This window comes from Oncorhynchus tshawytscha, linkage group LG29, assembly GCF_018296145.1.
Source record: "Oncorhynchus tshawytscha isolate Ot180627B linkage group LG29, Otsh_v2.0, whole genome shotgun sequence".
Taxonomy (NCBI): domain Eukaryota; kingdom Metazoa; phylum Chordata; class Actinopteri; order Salmoniformes; family Salmonidae; genus Oncorhynchus; species Oncorhynchus tshawytscha.
In genome coordinates, this window is record NC_056457.1 from 6522675 (window position 1) to 6540076 (window position 17402).

The following is a 17402-nucleotide window of genomic DNA, read 5'->3' on the forward strand; positions in this document are numbered from 1 at the left end:
TTACTTTTGTTCCATAAAGATTATTTTTATACCCAAAATAGCGATGTTTGTTTGTCGCGTTATGTTCAGAAATCCACAGGAAAGAGCGGTCACGACAACGCACACGTATATTCCAAATAATATCCATAATGTCCATAGAAACATGTCAAACGTTTTTTATAATCAATCCTCAAGTTGTTTTTAAAATATATATTCGATAATATATCAACCGAGTGTGTAGCTTTTTCAATAACAGCGGGAGAAACAATGGCCGCTTTACTCAGTTGCGCAAAACTCATTCTGAGAGCCCCCACCCTTCCACTTACGCAATGTGATCCTTCATGCTCATTTTTCTAAATAAAAGCCTGAAACTACGTCTAAAGACTGGTGACACCTCAGGGAAGCCATGGAAAAAGGAATCTGGTTGATCTCCCTTTTTAATGGAGGATAGGCATGCATAGGAACACTGAGGTTTCAAAATAAGAGGCACTTCCTGATTGGATTTTCCTCAGGCTTTCGCCTGCAATATCAGTTCTGTTATACTCACATACAATATATTTACAGTTTTGGAAACTTTAGAGTGTTTTCTATCCTAATCTGACAATTATAAGCATATTCTAGTTTCTGGGGCTGAGAAATAGGCGGTTTCAAACGGGTATGTTTTTTTAGCCAAATTCGAAAATACTGCTCCCTAAACACAAACGGTTAAACAGCAATTAGCCACTTTTATAATGTTTACATATCTTACAGTACATACATATAAGATGAGTAATGTATCTCATACCATCTATTGCCTCTTTCCTTATGCCGGTCGGCCATCGCTCAGCCATATATTTATAAGTACATATTCTTATTCCATCCCTTTAGATGTGTGTATTGGGTAGTTGTTGAGGAATTGTTAGATATTACTGCACTGTCGGAACTAGAAGCACAAGCATTTCGCTACACTCGCATTAATATCTGCTAAACATGTATATGTTACCAGTAAAATTTGATTTGATTCTAATAAGTCCGTTTCTCAAAATTCTAAGCTACTATAGCTTCCAAAGTTAACCTCACTAGGGTAGGGGGCACTATTTTCACCTCCGGGTGAAAGGCGTGCCCAAAGTAAACTGCTCGTTTCTCAGGCCCAGAAGCTAGGATACACATATAATTGGTAGATTTGGATAGAAAACACTCTAAAGTTTCCAAAACTGTAAAAATAATGTCTGTGATTTTAACAGAACTGATATGGTAGGTTGAAAACCTGAGAAAAATCCATCTAGAAAGTGCGATTTTTTATGTTTGCAGTTTTCCTTTGACTGCCAATACAGATTCCAATGACTTAGGAATCAAATTGCACTTCCTATGGCTTCCACTAGATGTAAACCGTCTTTAGAAATTGTTTCAGGCTTGTATTTTGAAAAATTAGGGAGTTAGAGCACTCTGAATGAGTGGTCTGGGAAAGTCCCCAGAGGTGTTTCCTGCGCACGACCGAGAGTGCGCCTTTCTTGTTTTCCTTTTATATTTACGAAGCTATTGCCCGGTTGAAATATTATTAATTATTATGACTAAAAACAACCGGAGGATTGATTATAAACATTGTTTGACATGTTTCTACGAACTTTACTAATACTTTTCGGATTTTTCATATGCCTGTTGTGACTGCCTTTGAGCCTGTGGATTACTGAACAAAACGCGACACAAAACTGAGGTTATTGGGTATAAACAGGGACTTTATCGAACAAAACATACATTTATTAAGTAAATGGGAGTCTTGTGAGTGCAACCATATGAAGATCATCAAAGGTAAGTGATTAATTTTATCGTGATTAATTTAACTTTTGTAACTCCTCTACTTGGCTGGTAACTGTTTGTAATGATTTGTCAGCTGGGCGCTGTTCTCAGAATGTTATGCTTTCACCGTAAAGCCTTTTTGAAATCTGATACAGCGGTTGGATTAACAAGAAGTTAATCTTTAAACCGATGTATAACACTTGTATGTTTTATGAATTTTTATAATAAGTATTTCTCTTTTGGAAATTGGTGCTCTGCAATTTCACTGGATGTTGGCCAGGTGGGACGCTAGCGTCCTAAATACAGGACCATTCTGGAAGAAAACCTGATGGAGTCTGCAAAAGACCTGAGACTGGGACGGAGATTTGTCTTCCAACAAGACAATGATCCAAAACATAAAGCAAAATCTACAATGGAATGGTTCAAAAATAAACATATCCAGATGTTAGAATGGCCAAGTCAAAGTCCAGACCTGAATCCAATCGAGAATCTGTGAAAAGAACTGAAAACTGCTGTTCACAAATGCTCTCCATCCAACCTCACTGAGTTTGAGCTGTTTTGCAAGGAGGAATGGGAAAAAATTTCAGTCTCTCGATGTGTAAAACTGATAGAGACATACCCCAAGCGACTTACAGCTGTAATCGCAGCAAAAGGTGGCGCTACAAAGTATTAACTTAAGGGGGCTGAATAATTTTGCACGCCCAATTTTTCAGTTTTTGATTTGTTAAAAAAGTTTGAAATATCCAATAAATGTTGTTCCACTTCATGATTGTGTCCCACTTGTTGTTGATTCTTCACAAAAAAATACAGTTTTATATCTTTATGTTTGAAGCCTGAAATGTGGCAAATGGTCGCAAAGTTCAAGGGGGCCGAATACTTTCGCAAGGCACTGTATATATATATTATTTTTTTAATTGAAAGCTATTTGGCCATAAACAGATAGTACACAGTGGCATAATACCTGACCACTATGACTGGCCTAAAATGAAGGAAATCTTTGACTATGTATAGACTCAGGGAGTATAGCCTTGCTATTGAGAGACCACCCTAGGCAGACCTGGCTCTTAAGAGAAGACAGGCTATGTGCACACTCTCCCACAAAATGAGGTGGAAACTGATCTGCACTTCCTAACCTCCTGCCAAATATATGACCATATTAGACACATATTTCCCTCAGATTACATAGACCCACAACGAATTTGAAAACAAATCCAATTTTGATAAACTCCCATATCTATTGGGTGAAATACCAGTGTGCCATCACAGCATCCATATTTGTGACCAGTTGCCACAAGACAACCAGTGAAGAACAAATACCATTGTAAATACAACCCATATTTACAGTGTTCCACATTTTGTTACATTGCAGCTTTATTCGAAAATTGATTAAATAAAATCATTTCCTCTTCAATCTACACACAATACCCCATAATGACAAAGGGAAAACAGGTTTCCAGAAAAAAAAACAGAAATACCTTATTCACGTAAGTATTCAGACCCTTTGCTATGAGATTCAAAATTGAGCTCAGGTGATTCCTGTTTTCATTCATCATCCTTGAGATGTTTCTACAACTTGGAGTCCTTCTGTGGTAAATTCAATTAATTGATTGAACATGATTCAATTGATTGGGCATGATTTGTAAAAGGCACACACTTGTCTATTTAATGTCCCACAGTTGACAGTGAACGTCAGAGCATAAAGGTCTAAATTAATTGTCTGTAGAGCTCTGAGACAGGCACAGATCTGTGGAGAGGTACCAAAAAAATGTATGCAGCATTGAAGGTCTTCAAGAACACTGTGGCCTCCATCAATCTTAAATGGAAAAAATGTGGAACCACAAAGACTAACTAGAGCTGGCCGACCACGCCAAACTGAGCAATCGGGGGAGAAGGGCCTTGATCGGGGAGGTGACCAAGAACCTGATGGCCACTCTGACAGCGCTCCAGAGTTCCTCTGTGTAGATCGGAATATCTTCCAGAAGGACAACCATCTGCAACACTCCACAAATCAGGCCTGGTAGAGTGGCCAGCCGGAAGCCACTCCTCGATAAAAGACACATGACAGCCCACTTGGAGTTTGCAAAAAGGCACCTAAAAACTCTCAGACCTACGGTGAAGCAGGTTGGTGGCAGAAACATGCTGTAGGGATGTTTTTCAGCGGCAGGGACCAGGAGACTTGTGATGATCGAGGGAAGGATGAAGGGAGAAAAGTACAGAGAGATCCTTGATGAAAACCTGCTCCAGAGTGCTCAGGACCAAAGACTGGGGCAAAAGTTCACCTCCCAACAGGACAAGGACCCTAAGCACACAGCCAAGACAATAAAGGAGTGGCATCGGGACAAGATTCTGAATGTCCTTGAGTGGCACAGCCAGAGCCCAGCCTTGAAACCGATCGAACATCCCTGGAGAGACTTTGAAATTGCTGTGCAGCGACGCTCCTCATCCAACCTGAGAGAGCTTGAGAGGATCTGCATAGAAGAATGGGAAAAACTTCCCAAATACAGGTGTGCCCAAGAAAACTTGAGGCTGTAATTGCTGCCAAAGGTGCTTCAAAGTAGGGTCTGAATACTTATGGAAATGTGTCATGTTTTTTTTTCTCATTTGCAAAAATGCTGTCATTATGAGGTATTGTGTGTAGATTGATTAATATAATTTTTTGTATACATTTTAGAATAAGGCTGTAACGTAACAAAAAAAAGTAAAGGGTTCTGAATACTTTTCGAATGCACTGTATGTTTATTTATTTTATTTTGTACTTTAACTCTTTACACATTGTTACAACACTGTATAATATGACATTTGAAATGTCTATTCCTTTGTACATTTTGTGAGTGTAATGTTTACTGTTGTCACGTGTGCTCCCTCTCCTGCAGGTCACCAGGCTGCTCATTATGGCGCACACCTGTCCCCATCGTTACACAAACCTGTGCGGCAGACTCACCTGGACTCCATCACTTCCCTGATTACCTTCCCTATATATATATGTCACTCCCTTTGGGTCCTTCCCCAGGAGTTATTATTTCTGTGTCATGTCTGTGCGTTGTTCTTGTTTCTAATTATGTTGTGTTTATTTTTTTTAAACACACACTCACTGAACTTGCTTCCTGACTCTCATCGCACTAGTTACAACTGTACATTTTTATTCTTTATCATCTATTTTACTTGCATTGGCAATATAAGCATATGTTTTCCATGCCAATAAAGCAGAGAGACAGAGACAGAGGCAGAGGCAGAGAGAGACAGGAGGGATATATAAAGAGTGAGAGAGAGAGAGAGAGAGTGTGAGAGTGAGAGTGAGAGAGGAGGGATATAGGAAGAGTTAGAGATTGTGAGAGCGAGAGAAAGAATGTATATAGGAAGAGAGAGCTTGCAAGAGTGAGAGAGAGAGCGCTTGCGCAAGGCAATGGTGTGCTTTAGGACCATGCGAATGCCTCCGAGCAGTCGGGTAGGCTGTTTCAAGTGTTTATCCAACCTGATAAAAAGCGAATATAATAATAATAATTATGTCCCCCCCACTTCTAAAACCAAAGTTTAGGCCCTGCCCCAACTAATTCATCTAGTGCAGGATTAGGTCGCTTTCTAGTGATAATGAAAGTACAAAAAAAGATCATTACAATTTTGTCTACAACTAAATTCAAGTCCAAATTCAAGTCTCCGATTTAAAGCACACTTCAAACCCAAGAGCTGAGCCCAGAAACGAGCCCTCTCAGTCAGCTGGTGTTGGACCTAACCAACCAAGCTGACACCAGAACTGCTTCAAAAGAAAGAATTCAAATAAACAAAATCATTAACCAATTAAAGGACTCATATTTACAACAATATTTACAACGAAAAACAAAACAAAATCCCAAAGCCGACTAAATTACTATCTGGCCCCAACAGAGAATATGAATTGGCAGATTATCTCTACACTGTCAGAGATACGAAGCAGAGACAGATCCTTACCAAGTACAGGCTGAGTGACCACCAACTGGCAATAGAAACTGGCAGACTGAAAAAAAACATGGCTACCCAAAGAGGAGGGTGTATGTGGTCACTACACGAGAGGGGAGGTAGAAACAGAGATGCACTTTCTCCTTTACTGTGAGAAATATTTGTCACCAAGACATGAATTATTCACAGAAACTACTACATTTATTCCACATTTTTATTTATTAAACCCAGAGAAAAAACAAAAAATACTCATGGGTCGAAGGAGCAACGGCTCCTCTTCCAACCAAATATGTATTTGCCTTGCCATAGGCTGAGGGACACTGAGTAATAACATCAGCATAGTAAGCAGTAACATAATAATTATTAGTATTATTGTTATTACTATTAATATTATTATTATTATGATTGTTGTGATCATTATTCCAAATAGTAGTGGTATGGGTAGTAGGGGTGATGGTAAAAATAGCAGTTGAATGATGATGATGATGATGATGGTAGTAGTAGTAGTAATAGTGATGATGATGACTGTAGTTGTAGTACTGATGTAATGTTGAGGATAACAGTTAAGTTAGTTGTAGTTTCTTTTTTCATGTTTAGCCTTTTATATGTATTATAGTTCTACTATTGACTGTTACTGTTATTTGTATTATTTTTGTATTATAATTCTTCATTATTTTTTTAAATGTATATTGTATACAGTTTTCCTTTGGCAATATTGATGCAATGTTTTTCATGCTAATAAAGCAGCTTGAATTTGAGAAGACGTGAGAGAGAGAAAGAGTGAAGACTTGATCTGTCTGCACTTCAGCCCAATCCTTATGTAATGGGGCTCTGTTGCTTGATTAACAGTATACTGTATCTCCCTCACTCACTGGGATTCATCTTGTGTCCTCTGTCTCACAAACACGCATTTCTGCCCTCAACAACGCTAACAAGAACGTGATGGTGCAGGTGGAGGCATTTCAATCTAAGGAGTGAGGTTACCAATACAACTCGTTGATACATGTACAAAATATTACAGAATGGGAGAGGGAGGGAGCATTATTTTGCACATTTCTGTCAAGTCAGTCAATGCCACAGGAATGTCTCAATCACATCCCAAGCCTAACAGCACAAGTAAGAGTCCATGAACAACTAGGAAAAAAACTAAGATGTGTATCTGTGAATCTGAGCCCACTGAATGTGGTTAACATGGTGCCATTGCCCCCAGCAGAACTGAGTCAATATGGTAAAAATCCTGACACAAATGAGAGGGTCACACTTGTATTTTTGATAAAAGTCTCTTCGGGAACACAAAAATCCTGACACAAATGAGAGGGTCACACTTGTATTTTTGATAAAAGTCTCTTCGGGAACACATAATGCAATGTAAATTTATGAACTTGTCACGTCTTGACCGCTACCTACAGAGGTAGCACACGACACTCGTCCGACAATTGCTCCCCTCTAAGCAGGGCAGTGTAAACAGAAATATCTTGTTGAGCCAGCACTCTTACAGCAAATGTTATTATAGCAATTTGCTTTTACTTCATATGATGCAGGGCTCGACATTAAAGCTTGTCCGCTTGCCCAGGGCAAGTAAAAATAATTGCCGGACAAGCAGATTATAGATTAAGGGATTAAGTTGTTTAAAAGGACATGTTAAAAAACATTATGCAAAAATCCCAATATCAGACAATTAGGCTACTCCGATCAGAATTGTATCAAAGGTCATCTACACTTGACATTACATGCGACTTCTGCTATCAGAATACGAAGAGCTCATTGACAAGACGGGTCAAGACGCACAAAAGCCGCTTTGTGGTCCGATTCTGTTCAGATCTGTCATTTTTTGAAGATCCCTCCTCAGTCTGGACGCAATCCGGCTACCAAAATCGCATAGTGGGCAACGTCATCAGCATTCCTCCCACAAGTCTCCAGAAAACATGTATTTTGTGCCCTAGAGGCACCTTTTCATTATAACGTTGGAGGAAATACATTTCTAGAGTATGGGGAACGTGTTTGCCAGGCCTCATAAATGCTAGCCAGCTAGCTAATATTTCGAAATAAATTACGAGAGACTTATTTGCAATCCCTTTAGTGTTGCTTGCTAACTCGGTGGCTAGCTACAGAGGTTAGCTGGCTACTTAGCTACAGTAGTTAGCTACTGCCATCAGTTGTTATGGTATTATCATATGCTGCCTATTCCACAGTTTGTAGAATGCATACTGGAACTTGAATATAGATCGGGAATGGACACAACATGGACATGGTGGACACATTTAAATATAAATGTATATTCATGACGTGTTCGGAAGTCCATGATCAGAACTCCATTATCACAATACAGAAATATATGAACTGTCAAGTCTAGACACCACCAAAGTGTACCTCGGATACGATGTGTTATGCACTTACCTCCCAATCTCTGCAGAGTGCACTGGAGTATAATTGTAGGCCTGCATTGACAGATCTCACAGCAAATAGGAGTATAATTATTGATGGCTTTCAAGATGCGTTTTTGAGACCAAAGTGAACCTAGCTGCCTGTGCACATTTGTTGCTATTCATTGCTAGTTCATGAGTTATTTGCCCAGTTGCAGTATAGCTCACCTGCATGTGTTTCAATGGGCCATTGCCAGAGGAGAGAGAGAGCGAGCAGGTACAATAATGATAAAGCCTAAAACAGACTAACGAGTTAGCCAATTCAAAACATAGTGTAGTTTGGATGGTTAACTATTTAGCTATTAGCATGTATTAATGTCCTTGTCATGTCTGATGTCCTAAAATAACTTTCCACCGGCACTCGTGTAGACTATAACCACAAATGGCCGACAAACAGTTGATACAGGTGTGCAGTTGATGAAACCAATGCTGCATACTCCAGTTGTAAAACAGTCTCCTAAGTGCTCAAAATTGGTTAGGATTCTCCTCTATTCAATAGTGGCTATGTAATTCTGACAAAGTAATACAAAAAAATATATATTAGAATAGCCTAATTGACAAGTAGCCTAATGCCTATACTGTCAATATCTCCCTGGCCGGAACACTGAATATTCAAGACTTAAATATAGATAAACATCTTCGTTAGCTACCTCACACACGTTAGCCACTTGATCCCTGGTTCATTGAGTGAGGGAATTACTTAATAACCGACTTAAAAAGTATTTGGTGGGAATTGTAATGTTGCAGGGTGGCCAACCATTATCCAGGAGAGTCCAGGAGAGGTACTGGGTGTGCAGGCTTCTTCCCCAGCCCTGCTCAAACACCCCAGAAATCAGCTGCTCAACAGGACCTTGATACGATGACTCTGGTGTGTTTGATTAAGGTTGAGTCAAGAGCCAGCACACACACAGTAGCTCTCCAGATGGATTGTTGGCAGACCACATGTGTTTTATACAGTATCCTTCAGTGCAGTATTTTACTTTGTGGGGGGATATCAAAATCCCATACACGTGTTAAGTATATGTTATGTCGGGTGTTGTGAAATGCTTGTGTTTCCAGCTCCAACAGTGCAGCAATATCTAACAATTTCACAGCAATACACTCAACACACACAAATCTAAGTAAAGGAATGAAATTAAGAATATATAAATATTTGGACGCGCAATGTCAGTGCGGCATAGACTAAGATGCAGTACAATAGAATACAGTATATACATATGAGATGGGTAATGCAAAATATGTAAACATTATTAAAGTGACTAGTGTTGCATTATTAAAGTGGCCAGTGATTTCAAGTCTATGTATATGGGCCAAAGCCTCTAATGTGCTAGTGAATGCAATTTAACAGTCTGATGGCCTTGAGATAGAAGCTGTATTTCAGTCTCTCGGTGCCAGCTTTGATGCACCTGTACTGACCTCGACCTTCTGGATGATAGCAGGGTGAAAAGGCAGTGGCTCGGGTGGTTGTTGTCCCTGATCCTTTTGGTCTACCTGTCACATCGGGCCCTGTAGGTGTCCTGGAGGGCAGGTAGTTTGCACCCGATGATGCGTTGTGCAGACCGCACCACCCTCTGGAGAGCCCTGCGGTTGCGGGCGTGTAGTTGCTGTACCGGGAGGTGATACAGCCCGACAGGATGCTCTCAATTGTGTATCTGTAGAAGTTTATGAGTGTTTTAGGTGCCAAGCCAAATTTCTTCAGCCTCCTGAGGTTGAAGAGGTGATGTTGCACCTTCTTCATCACACTATCTGTGTGGGTGGACCATTTCAGTTTGTCAGTGATGTGTACGCCAAAGTACTTGAACCTTTCCACCATCTCCACTGCGGTCCAGTCGATGTGGATGAGGGGGTGCTCCCTCTACTGTTTCCTTAAGTCCACAATCAGCTCCTTTGTTTTGTTGACGTAGAGTAAAGTAATTTTCCTGGCACCACACACCCAGGGCCCTCACCTCCTCCCTGTAGGCTGTCTTGTCATTGTTGGTAATCAGGCCTACTACTGTTGTGTCGTCTGCAAACTTGATGATTGAGTTAGAGGCGTGCATGGCCACGCGGTCATAAGTGAACAGCGAGTATAGGAGCGGCTGAGCACACACCCTTGTGGGGCACCACTGTTGAGGATCAGCGAAGTGGAGATGTTGTTTCCTACCTTCACCACCTGGGGGCGGCCCGTCAGGATGTCCAGGACCCAGTTGCACAGGGCGGGGTTCAGACCCAGGGCCTCAAGCTTAATGATGAGCTACTATGGTGCTACTATGGAATACTATGTTGTTGAATACAGAGCTATAGTCAATGAACACCATTCTTACATAGGTATTCTTCTTGTAAAGATGGGATATGGCAGTGCTATTGTGATTGCATCATCTGTGGCTCTATTGAGGTGGTAAGCAAATTTAAGTGGGTCTAGGGTGTCAGGTAAGTTAGAGGTGATATGAGCCTTCACTAGCCACTCAAAGTACTTCATGATGACAGAAGTGAGTGCTATGGGTGATAGTCATTTAGTTCAGTTACCTTTGCTTTCTTGGGTAAAGGAAAAATGGTGGCCATCTTGAAGCATGTGGGGACAGCAGACTGGGAATATGTCCGTAAACACTCCAGCCAGCTGGTCTGTGCAGGCTCTGAGGATGCGGCTAGGGATGCCTTCTGGGTCGGCAGCAGTGAGAGTGTTATTAACACGCTTAAATGTCTTACTCGAGTCGGCCACCGAGAAGGAGAGCTCACAGTCCATGGTAGCGGGCCGTGTCGGGGGCACTGTGTTATCCTCAAAGCGGGCGAAGAAGGTGTTGGTGTCCGCGACGTGGATGGTTTTCCCCAAGTGCATTAGTCAAAGCCACAATGGCAGGAGATATAATACAGGGATCAGAGACCAGCAGCCTTCCATTGTCAATAGCAGTGATAATAATTAAATGTATTTTGTGCAGTGGTTTCTTGCATCCAAAAGACAATTTTCAGCCACCTTTTTGGCCAACGGTGTACAGACCATTCATTTTAGGGGGATAATTGACTTGAGCTTTCAGACCAAAAAAATAAATAATCAGTCTTACTTATCCAAAAGACAAAGTTAATGTCCAGCCCTGTAATGACTTCCATGATTTTGATAAAATTAAGCCTGGTTTGTTCTAAGGTAACTTTAATACTGTAGCCAGTGTAAGCCTAAGAGCTCTCCTTTCCAGCTATGGTTCAGCTGAACATTAGCATTAAGCTACAGCCACAACGTTTATGTGAGGATGCAGAAATAATTTTCTTTAGCTAGCTAACGTTACCTAGTTGTGTAGCCTATATTATAGTATGAATGACACTGTATGCAAACAGTGTCATTCATATGGGGGGTAAACATTACTAGATCATTAAGCATAGAGTTAGTTAGCTGTGTATTGTTTGCTAATTTAATTTTTACCTTTATTTAAAAAAAAGGCAAGTCAATTAAGAACAAATTCTTATTTTCAATGACAGCCTAGGAACAGTGGGTTAACTGCCTGTCCAGGGGCAGAACGACAGATTTGTACCTTTTCAGCACAGGGGTTTGAACTTGCAACCTTCCGGTTACTAGTCCAACGCTCTAACCACTAGGCTACCCTGCCGCCCCATGTGTTAATGTGTAAAGATGAGAAAATATACCCTTTAATTGTCTGCACATGCTTGTGAATTGTTGCATTATTAACCATTGTAACATGTTTTAGAAGAAAAGTTGATAGGATTGTTAAATAGTTTGTTCTTACTGTGGCTTAGTGGCTACTGTGATATTTACAGTCAATTTGAGCTGTGGACCAAGAATGTGATGTCGCCAGCCACAACGAAAGGTAAGGCAAGGAGGTAATATGAATTGAAAAGTAGAAATCTGTTTCGCCACTCCACTCCTCAGAGACTGTCCTTCATCTCAGAATAGGGCCTTAGCCTGGATTTAGCACAGACCTCTCCCAACAGATGGGACACAATTAGCCATCTGACTCCAGCCAGACGCGTGGAGCGTAGCGCCAGGATGCAAATGGAGGGAAGAGAGGAGAAGAGGAGGAGGAGGAGAGGTACTGAGAAAGCCATCTTGGGAAAGGAGAAATTAATGAAGGGAACAGTGGAGGTGGTGGAGCAGTTTTGGAAAATGGGACAGGGAGAGAGAGAGAGGTAGAGATAGAGAGAGGGAGAGACCGCGAGACACAGAGGGGGAGAGATCGAGAGAGGGGGGATAGAGAGAGGGGGAGAGACCGAGAGACACAGAGAGAGAGGGAGATATGAAGAGAGGGAGAGGGGTGGTGAGAAAGAGAGAGTTGGGTAGAAAGTCTGTATTAAGAACAGGAGGAGGAGAGAAAGGGAGGAAGGTTCCCAGGAGATGTTAGACAAACACCTGAAGGGTGTGAATATAGAAGGATGTATGAAAGAGATGATGAAAGCCCTGGCATTGAATATTTCTCTATTTATTCATGAGATTATCCAACTGTAAAATCAACAGAGGCATATTCATTCTGAAACCTAAATTGAATTGGTATTCTTTGTCATATGTCCTCCCACCAACACATTGATTAAATAAGACTGGGTGTCAATCACTGCTCTATTTATACTGGAGAAATGTGTATTTTTGTATTTATTTTTAATACTCCCACTGACATCACACCTCAGCTACTGTGTATGCAAAAATATCGACCAAAGTGCCATGCCCACCTTTGTGAACCTAAAATGATCCAGACCTCCAGCATTCTTACCTTCCAGCCTTTTAATTTGTATTGGAAAATACTTGTCAACACAGTTCAGAAACCTAACTATCCAATGGATAGTATCCATATATTTATCTAAAGAAAGTAGGGGTTTGGGAACAAAGGGCAAAGTGGACACCTCCAACTCTTGTTTTGGTAAACTGCTGAGGGATGGGGCTAAAGAAATGTTGAAACTGAAAATCTCCCCCCAAATGTTGTATCTCTGCTATGTGTGGTTCTCTAAAACATCCGGTTTTGAAAACAATATCTTGTTTTGCTATCCTTGTCATTTCTGATTATGCTTACAAGTCAATGCCATCAATGGTTCTTATTTACAGATTGTATTAGTATCCTTTACTGTTAAAACAGGCTTTCAAATATTCAGTATTATCTTATCAAAGCTCTTTGCCACCGACCCCATTCATATACGCTAACTGCCTTAAGCCGAGGGGACTTTGGTTAAGAGCCCCGACGCTCATTCTGCAAGTGAACACGCTTTGCTTGCCATACGATATTGGAAGCATAAGGTCCTTATCTTTCATATCAGCAAGAAATCATTTTCAAAAAAATAAAAGGTTAAATTACTACACACCTTTATATGGTTAGTGTTCCCACACGGCCATATATCCATGTTACAGCGCCTGTTTACGGAAGACAGAGGCGACCACCTGCGCTAATTAGTTATCTAGCATAATCCGAACACCTGTGTGTAACAGAAGAAGGTCGCCAGAAATGTGTGCTAACTGAAAAATACTGTTGCCTGCAACTGTGATAAAGCCAGATAAAAGTGTACAGTAAGTCTATATTTTGCATTTGTGAAATTATCAATTAAAATGTTATTTGTCACATGCTTAATAAACAACAGGTGTAGACTAACAGTGAAATGCAGAGAAAAAAAATAGAAATAGAAACATTTAAAAAGAAATAAATAAACAAAAAGTAAAAATAACTTGGCTATATACACGAGGTACCAGTACCAAGTCGATATGCAGAGGTACTAGGTAATTGACGTAAATATGTACATATACAGAAGTCGGAAGTTTACATACGCTTAGGTTGGAGTCATTAAAGCTCGTTTCTCAACCACTCCACAAATTTCTTGTTAATTAACAAACTATAGTTTTGGCAAGTCGGTTAGGACATCAACTTTTTGCATGACACAAGTCATTTTCCCAACAATTGTTAACAGACAGATGATTTCACTTATAATTCACTGTATTACAATTCCAGTGGGTCAAAAGTTTACATACACGAAGTTGACTGTGCCTTTAAACAGCTTGGAAAACACCAGAAAATTATGTCATGACTTTGGAAGCTTCTGATAGGCTAATTGACATCATGAGTCAACTGGAGGTGTACCTGTGGATGTATTTCAAGGCCTACCTTCAAACTTAGTGCATCTTTGCTTGACATCATGGGAAAATCAAAAGAAATCAGCCAAGACCTCATAAAAAGAATTGTGGATCTTCTTGTCTGGTTCATCCTTGGGAGCAATTTCCAAATGCCTGAAGGTACCACGTTCATCTGTACAAAGAATAGTACGCAAGTATAAACACCATGGGAACACGCAGCCGTCATACCACTCAGGAAGGAGATGCATTCTGTCTCTTAGAGATTAATGTGCTTTTGTGCGAACAACAGCAAAGGACCTTGTGAAGATGCTGGAGGAAACAGGTACAACAGTATCTGTATCCACAGTCAAACGAGTCCTGTATCGACATAACCTGAAACGCTCCTCAGCAAGGAAGAAGCCACTGCTCCAAAACCGCAATAAAAAAAGCCTGACAACAGTTTGGAACTGCACATGGAGACGAAGATCATACTTTTTGGAGAAATGTCCTCTGGTCTGGTGAAGCAAAATAGAACTGTTTGGCCATAATGACCATCATTATGTTTGGAGGATAAAGGGGAACACTTGCAAGCCAAAGAACACCATTCCAACCGTGAAGCACGGGGGTGGCAGCATCATGTTGTGAGGGTGCTTTGCTGCAGGAGGGACTGATGCACTTCACAAAAAGATGGCATCATGAGGTCGGGAAATTTTGTGGATATATTGAAGCAACATCTCAAGACATCAGTCAGGAAGTTAAAGCTTGGTCGCAAATGGGTCATCCAAATGGACAATGACCCCAAGCATACTTCCAAAGTTGTGGCAAAATGGCTTAAGGACAACAAAGTCAAGGAATTGGAGTGGCCATCACAAAGCCCTGACCTCAATCCTACAGACATTTTGTGGGCAGAACTGCAAAAGTGTGTGCGAGCAAGGAGGCCAACAAATCTGACTCAGTTATACCAGCTCTGTCAGGAGGAATGGGCCAAAACGTTTGACCCAAGTTAAACCATTTAAAGGCAATGCTACCAAATACTAATTGAGTGTATGTAAACTTCTGACCCGCTGGGAATGTGGGTGAGGGTGGTGAAGACAGCCCAGTATATCACTGGGACGGAGCTCTCTGCCATCCAGCACCTGTATATCAGATGGTGTGAAAGGATGGCCTGGAAAATTGTTAATGACTCCAGCCACCCAAGCCATAGCCTGTTCTTTCTGCTTCAACTCAACAAGCAGTAACCGGTGCATCAAGTCTGACACCAACAGACTCCGTAACAGCTTCTATCTCCAAGCCATAAGTCTGCAAAATAGCAACCAAATGGCTACATGCACTGAGTTGTTCTTTGTATTTGTTTTTTCCACTGTCTCTATACACTCAAGCACACTGACACTCCAACACACACACACACACACAATTTTCTCACACATTTATACTGACTCTGCACACATACGCTGCTGTTACTCTATTTATCATACATCCTGATGCCTAGTGATCTTACCCCTATACATATCTACCTCTTTCACTCCAGTATTCTGCACATTGTAAATATGGTATTGAAACTGACCCTGTACTGTATATAGCTTCTTACTTTCTCATGTTCTTATTTATTATTTTGATATCTTGTGTGTTCTTGTTCTACCTTATGTTATATTTAGTACTACAATGATATGAAGTACTGCATTGTTGGGTTTAGATCTTCCAAGGAAGGCATTTCACTGTACATGCACATGACATTAAAACTTGAATAAATTGGTATATACAGCAATATTCGGAGTTCACTGTCATGGCATGCTTGGTTCAATAGCTATTGACGAGAGAAAACTAAATATCTAATATAAAACAAATTTAACCTAGGTGCCAAAACGAACTACATACCTACAGGCTCTCTAAAATGTTGGGTAAACAAATATATTTTCCTGTAGATATTTTGTCTCAAATTTCGAGCAGCTGAAGGACATACCGCACAGACAACTAGTAGAGTAAGTTTACATTTAATTGTATTCAACATTCTGGCTTGTAAGGAACATTTACACACATTTGCAGGCATTTGTTTCAGGCTGTAGATATATACCAATTAATTGTGTATTACAGCCAGATTAAATCAGACTAGGCCCTACTCTATATCCTAGGCCTACAAGCAATAGGCAAATCATGCGATGGACTGGAGACAATGCAAAACCTTCCTATTATGTCATGGTCTGTCTATCTTTCTCTGTTCTCTCTCCATATCAGGGAGCAGAGTGGGCTCTGAAGTCAAATAGAAGCAACTACAAAAAGACTGTAACACAGTTTTTACATAACACTATTAACAGGGTAGACATTTTGAAATACCAATTAGCTTTCTAAAAAAAAACGTGATATATTGGAATTTTGACCTCCCCATCAATGCATTGCATGATACACTTATTTGTCAACCAAACTGAAGCTTGATGTGTAGGCTAAATTATTTTAAAATATAAAGGGGCAATCAATGTGTTATTGCAGCAATCGGTGTCATAACACATGTTTAACGTTTCCTGTAACATTATTATCAGAGAAAGGATAAAGCACCAAGCTAACGAGGGTAGCAAGCTGCAGACAGTGTATGTTACTGAACATTTGTAGCCTTATCCAATAAATAAGTTTATATTGTTTAGACAACTCAAACACTAAAGCCTACCATACAATATACACGTCAACAATATCATCTCAATCTCACCTTATATATCCGCTGTGTGTCATCTATACTGAAAGTACAGCAGCAATCCACATTCGGCTTCAGTGTCTGTTTGATATGTTATGTCTGTACCTGGGCTGTCTCAGCCGCACGAGTATAGACTACACTGGATAGACAGCGATTTAAAAAATGCTGGCTTCGCCTTGATGTAGTTTGAGTGGGCTACTTCACGGAGTGGTTGTTTACAGCGTGCCTGTTCCTACCAACCAAACGAAGACCCTCCCTCCGCGCTCTCTCACCCTTGATATATCAGCCTCCGCACAGATGGATACGCCCTCTAATATTAATTCTCCTCTATTATGAAGACCGTTCTGTTTAACTGCTAGGTATTGTGAAACAATTCAATTTGAGTTTAGCACTTCCGATGTGTAGAGAGAGCCACCTTGTGTGACACAATGTAGGTGATCCGTTGCGTAGTCAAGTAGGGGAAAGTTGGCTTTTTATTAATGGTCTTCACCTTTGTCAGTTTCGTGTTTACACTGAATTTCTTTATTCACTGAATTTCTACGACCTGTCCATTACATCAGTGATCCTTACAAAAAAACAGATGAATTTCAGTGATCAT

General features: G+C 40.5%; 1 protein-coding gene across 1 annotated transcript in view; it reads right to left on the minus strand.

The window, feature by feature from the left end:
- LOC112228027 (E3 ubiquitin-protein ligase RNF152) overlaps positions 1 to 17055 on the minus strand; it is a 106662-nt gene extending 89607 nt beyond the window's left edge. Inside the window, exon 1 of the mRNA XM_024393147.2 lies at positions 16820 to 17055. The gene's annotated coding sequence lies outside the window, so the exon portion shown is untranslated. The remainder of the gene's footprint in view (positions 1 to 16819) is intronic.
- Positions 17056 to 17402: the final 347 nt, after the last annotated feature.